We start from the raw sequence: 6000 nt of genomic DNA, 5'->3' as shown, positions 1-6000 counted from the left end.
AAATCGCCAACATTCTCCATCGCTTCCGCACCAAGCCTTCACCCACCTCTCCGCTCCCTAATGACAAAGGAATCAATTTTGGGTCCCTCAACCTTACAACAACCTTGGAGATTGAAACCATCTTGAAAAAGATGAAACCAGCCACTCATATCTCAGACACAATCCCCTCAAAATCCCTCCTCTCTATCCCCACTGCCATTGCAAAACCCATAGCTGACATAATTAACTGCTCCCTTACTTTTGGTAAAGTCCCAGACTCTCTTAAACTTGCAGTCATCAAGCCCCTCCTTAAAAAACCTTCCCTCAACCCCACTGACCCAGCAAACTACTGGCCTATCTCCAACCTGGTAGTTAACACGCAACTCACTGACTTTCTCAAAGACCATAGTATCCTACACCCATCACAATTGTCATTGAAATTGCCAGATTCTACCACTTCCACATGTAAAAATGTTATTACTAATGTAAATACCTATACCTAATGTTATTCTCTTTCTTTTCTTCTCTCCTCCCAGTTCTATTACCTTGTTATTTGTAACTGCTTCCTTCTACACAAATAGGTTATTGAATTGTTTACTGTACACCCCTGTTATATGTAAACCGGCATGATGTGTTTGCAACATGAATGCCGGTATATAAAAATTTTAAATAAATAATAAATAAATAAATAAATTTGGCTTCCGTAAAGGTCGCAACACTGAAAACCTTTTACTAGCAATTACAGACACCATCCTCAAAGGCATGGACCAAGGTAAATCGAATTTACTTGTCCTCCTAGATATCTCGGCAGCCTTTGATACTGTCAACCACCAAATCCTCATTTCACGTCTGGCAGAGATAGGTATCTCTGACACAGCGCTTTCATGGTTCTCCTCCTATCTCACCCACAGAGAATACTTGGTAAAAATTGATGTCTGAATCCTCGCACATTCCCCTCACACAAGGTGTGCCCCAAGGATCCTCCCTATCCTCCACCCTTTTCAGTATTTATCTTTTGCCACTCTGCCACCTACTCTCTGACCTAGGCCTGAAGTTTTTCCTGTATGCTGATGATGTGCAGATCCTTATCCCTATTCAAAAAACCCTCAAGGAATCCCTGCAATTCTGGGAATCTTGCCTTGTTTCTATCAATCCCCTACTATCCAACCTCCACCTTGCACTTAATGCATCAAAAACAGAAATCCTCATCATCTCTAATCAACCGGTACACGCATCACAGTCCACCTCTCATAACTCTACCTTAGCCCATACCCCTCTGCACTCTGTAAGAGACCTAGGCATCTCACTAGATCAACACCTAAATTTCAAACCCCACATTAAGTCCCTTCTAAAGGGGGGGCTTCTACAAACTCCACATTCTTAAAAAACTTAAGCCCCTCCTCCACGCCCAGAACTTCCGCTTAGTTCTGCAGATGATCATTCTATCTAAACTGGAGTACTGCAACTCCTTCCTCTTAGGTCTCCCGTCTTCCTCCATTAAACCCCTTCAAATCCTGCAGAATGCCATGGCGAGAATCATAACCAGCACCCGTAAAAGGGACCACATTACCCCGTACTAAAGGATCTGCACTGGCTACCCACCCCCTTCCGCATTCAATACAAAAACTCAACATCCTATACAACACGCTTTACAATAACAATCCCTCCTGGCTCAAGGAAATGCCACGTTTCCGCTCCTCTAACCGTCCCACCAAAACCTCCCTCGTGGGTACCCTTCACACCCCATCCCTCAAAACTGCACATCTTTCCCTCACACGAGAAAGAGCCTTCTCCATTGCCGCCCCTACCCTATGGAACTTCCTACCCACTGATCTCCATCTTGAACCTTCCTTACACAATTTCAAAAAAGGTATCAAGACATGGCTTTTCAAGCAAGCCTACCCAGATGCTAATCAAACCTAGACAGTGCCCCCCCAGCCTTTCAGAACTCGTCTTGAATCTAGTATATTTGTGTACGGCTAATCCAGTTACAGTATGTACTCCTTTCCCATGATGTGATATTTAGTAAGTTATTATGGTTTTTATGGTTACTCTCCACTCTCTCTTCCTAACTTCATTCCTTTATCTCTCCCTCAGTCTTTACTCGCTCCCACCCCACCTCTTCTTCCCCATTTCTTGCCTGCTCCCCTCTCCCCCTCCTTGTTCAATGTAATTTTCCTCTCTTTTAGTTAATTGTAAACCAGCATGATGTGTTCTACAAATGTCGGTATATTAAAAGTTGTTAAATAAATAAAAAATATAAATAAATAAATAACCTCCTCCCCCCCTCCCCCACCTGAGTAAAAATGGCTGAATGCACATTTAAACTCAGTCTATGAATACTTTTTATGAATCCCAATACATTAGCATACCATTTGTTTATTGCATCAGGAGTAACTTTTTTTTTTTTTTGCTATGTGAGTTAAAAAAAACAACTGTGCACTGATTATCAGAATACAATTTTAGCACACTCCTTTGTATAATGGTCCCTCAGAAAAAAAAAACTGACTTCAAGGGAAAACATTATATGTACTGAGTATCTCACTGAAGAGATATAAGCTTAAGAATCATTTGACTGTTAGATATGGTGTTGACTTTTCCTTATATAAATTCATCACAAAAGGTGTTTGACAATGTTGAGAAGATTCTGAATGATATTAGCAGTGTGTGTGTAATGTTGGTTTAATTAACTTCTTGTTACTCTTCTCTTGATTGAAATAAAATGCATAAGCTGTTTTGGTAAAAAAAAAAATATTTAAAAGATATACAAATAAGAATGTTATTCCTATTACATAGGCATAATCAATGGGACATAGTAATACCAGGGTACAAATTATATCAGAATGATAGTCCAGGTCAAATTGGTGTAGGGATTGATATGTGTGCCTGAGCTTGAGACCAACATGGAGATGGCAACTGACCCAGAATCCTCTGCTATCTTAGCCTTTCTGGCTATGTGAACTTTAAATGTCTTACTGAGCCTGACCTGGAGGAATTCCAAGGACACCTGGACAGCAGTTGAAGCTGGTGGTGACACTTTGTGATGCCTAATTATAGGGTCATAAAAGCAGAAAGCAAGGGTTGGAACTTCAGGCTAGACTGTCACTACAGGGGCACCATTAACAGGGGCATCTGTAAACCCAGCCTAAGATGTGATTATTGCCCTGACCAACAGAACAAAGGACTATCTAAAGAGTGATGGTAAATGGGCTCTACCTTGGAGAAATAATCAGGGTAGTTTAGGGATAATCTATTATGCTGTTGACATGACAATCAATGTAAATGATTCTCTGGGTAGTCACACACTTTTAGAATTTGTAACCTAGTACTACATTGTATTTTACCTATAAAAGAAGGATCAGTTCATGTATACGAGATGCTGGTGGTCAGTTTGTCAGAAAAGTGGAATCAGCATTTCCCAAGAATATTTAATAAAAAAAATAAAGAATACTTAATAAAAAATTATACTTTCAACAAAATCCAAGTGTTCTTGTTTCCCTGGGTAAGCGTCATAAAGTATAATTTGGTGCTTAACAGGATGGCACTCTATCTTAAGGATGGCATAGAGTCAAACAGAGTGAAAGTCCTAGAGGAGGCAAAATGCACTATGGATAGAAGAGTATAGCAGTGGGAGTATACAAGCATTCACCTAACTACGATGAAAAGACAGATACAGAAATGCTAACAGAATTTAGGAAAGCTAACAGATAAGGCAACACAATAATAATGGGAAATTTCAATCACCCTAAAACTTATTGGGTAAAATTCTCATCAGGACATGCTAGGGAATTAACGTTTCTAGATGCCACAAGTGACCTCTTCATGGAGCAGCTGGTCTCAAAATTGCTAAAAGTTGGGTCTTCTATAGCTCTAATCATGATTGGGAAATAATAGTGGTGGGACTACTTGGCAATACTGTTCATAACCTAATCTTAATTAATATAATAACTGAAGAGGGAATATTAAGGAAAACTATTGCCATAGTATTACCTTTAAACTTAGATAAAATGAGGAAATTAATTAGAGAAAACCACAAAAAGAGCAGTTGCAAAGGTTAAAAGTTTCCATGCGGCATGGATGCTGCTTCAAAACACCATATTGGAAGCTTAGATCAGTATACATTAAAAAGGGAGAAAGAAGAACAAATAACTGCCAACATGAATAAATAATGAGGTGAAAGATGCTATCAAAGCTAAAATGACATCTTTCAAAGACTGAAATTGGATCCAAATGAAGAAAATAGGAAAGAGCATAAGCACTGTCAAGTTAGCTATAACGCCCTATGAGCAAGCCAAAAAAGAATTTGATAAGAAAATTGCCTGAGAGGCAAAAGTGCAAGGTGTTGCATATAGGGAAAAAATAACCCTTGCTGTAGTTACACAATGTTAGTTTCCATATTAGGAGCTACCACCCAGGAAAAAGATCTAGGCATCATAGAGGATAATACTTTAAAGTCGTCGGCTCAGTGTGCTGCAGCAGTCAAAAAAGCAAATAGAATGTTAAGAATTATTAGGAAGAGAATGGTTAATAGAACGGAAAATGTCATAATGCCTCTGTATCGCTCCATGGTGAGACCGCACCTTGAATACCGTGTACAATTCTGGTTGCCGCATCTCAAAAAAAATATAGTTGCGATGGAGAAGGTACAGAGAAGGGCAACCAAAATGATAAGGAGCATGGAAAGGCTGCCCTATGAGGAAAGGCTGAAGAGATTAGGGCTGTTCAGCTTGGAGAAGAGACGGCTGAGGGGGGATATGATAGAGGTCTTTAAGATCATGAGAGGTCTTGAACGAGTAGATGTGACTCGGTTATTTACACTTTCAAATAATAGAAGGACTAGGGGGCATTCCATGAAGTTAGCAAGTAGCACATTTACACCAAGTCCCAAATCCATTCTGGCAGCCCCAGTGCTGCCTTGGATCAGAAAGGTCTCCCAGTAGGTGAACATCACCCTGGTGTAACAGGAAGTGATCCTGTAGCAATCACCTGCTCTCCAGGTGATGTATTGTCCTCTCACACTGAGGACAAATCTCCCAGGGCTACTGCTCAGGAGGGAAGGGTTAGGCCGGCCATCATAGTTGGTGATTCGATTATTAGAAATGTAGATAGCAGGGTGGCTGGTGGACGTGAGGACCGCCTGGTAACACGCCTTCCTGGTGCGAAGGTGGCAGACCTCACGCGTCACCTAGATAGGATTATAGACAGTGCTGGGGAGGAGCCGGCTGTCATGGTACATGTGGGCACCAACGACATAGGAAAATGATGTAAAATCTTCACCAAAGTGTACTGTGCTGTTCGTACGTCTCTCTCTATATGCGAAACTGGCCCCTAAACCCAAAACCACCACTAACACCTCATCTCTACCTATTAGGCGTCCCTCATATAGAGATTTAAATAGGTGCATACAGTGAGTCTCTCTCTTATATGCATTAACACCATAATGCATTTTAAAGAATGATGTGGTAAGTTTGGACTGAGACAATAGAGGATAAAGTGACTTGCATAAGGTCACAAGGAGCAATAGTGGGACTTGAACTCTGGTGTCCTGGTTCACAGGCTACTCCTCCACCACTACTACTTCTATTACTTAACACTTTAACTACTTAACACCAGTAAGTTATGTACTTGAGATACATATCACTGTACAAAAAGATGTAAGAGACAGTCCCTTTTCAGTAAAATTTACATTGTAACCAAGATGAACATACAGGGCAAAAGAGACTTGGGGAATTTCTTTTATAAACAAAATAGCTAAAAATTAATGAGGTTGTAAGTGGAACAATCTTGAGTTAAGATTTAAAAGCAGCTCAAAATGGTTCATTTTTCGATGGGATTTAAATAAGGTGAGAGAGGGAGCAAGATGCACTAGCTCTGTAAATCCATTCCAAGCATATAGTGCAGCCAGATGGAAAGCAAGGAGTCAGGAATTAGTGGTAGAGGAGAAGGGCATATATATAAGAGTGGTTTGCCTGATGAGAGGAGTACATAAGGAGGAATACAGAGAGAAGAGATAGTGAGGAG

Source organism: Rhinatrema bivittatum, unplaced genomic scaffold (assembly GCF_901001135.1).
Source record: "Rhinatrema bivittatum unplaced genomic scaffold, aRhiBiv1.1, whole genome shotgun sequence".
In the NCBI taxonomy this organism is placed as follows: domain Eukaryota; kingdom Metazoa; phylum Chordata; class Amphibia; order Gymnophiona; family Rhinatrematidae; genus Rhinatrema; species Rhinatrema bivittatum.
The sequence above is the reverse complement of the archived record's forward strand: the minus strand, read 5'-3'. Positions refer to the sequence as shown.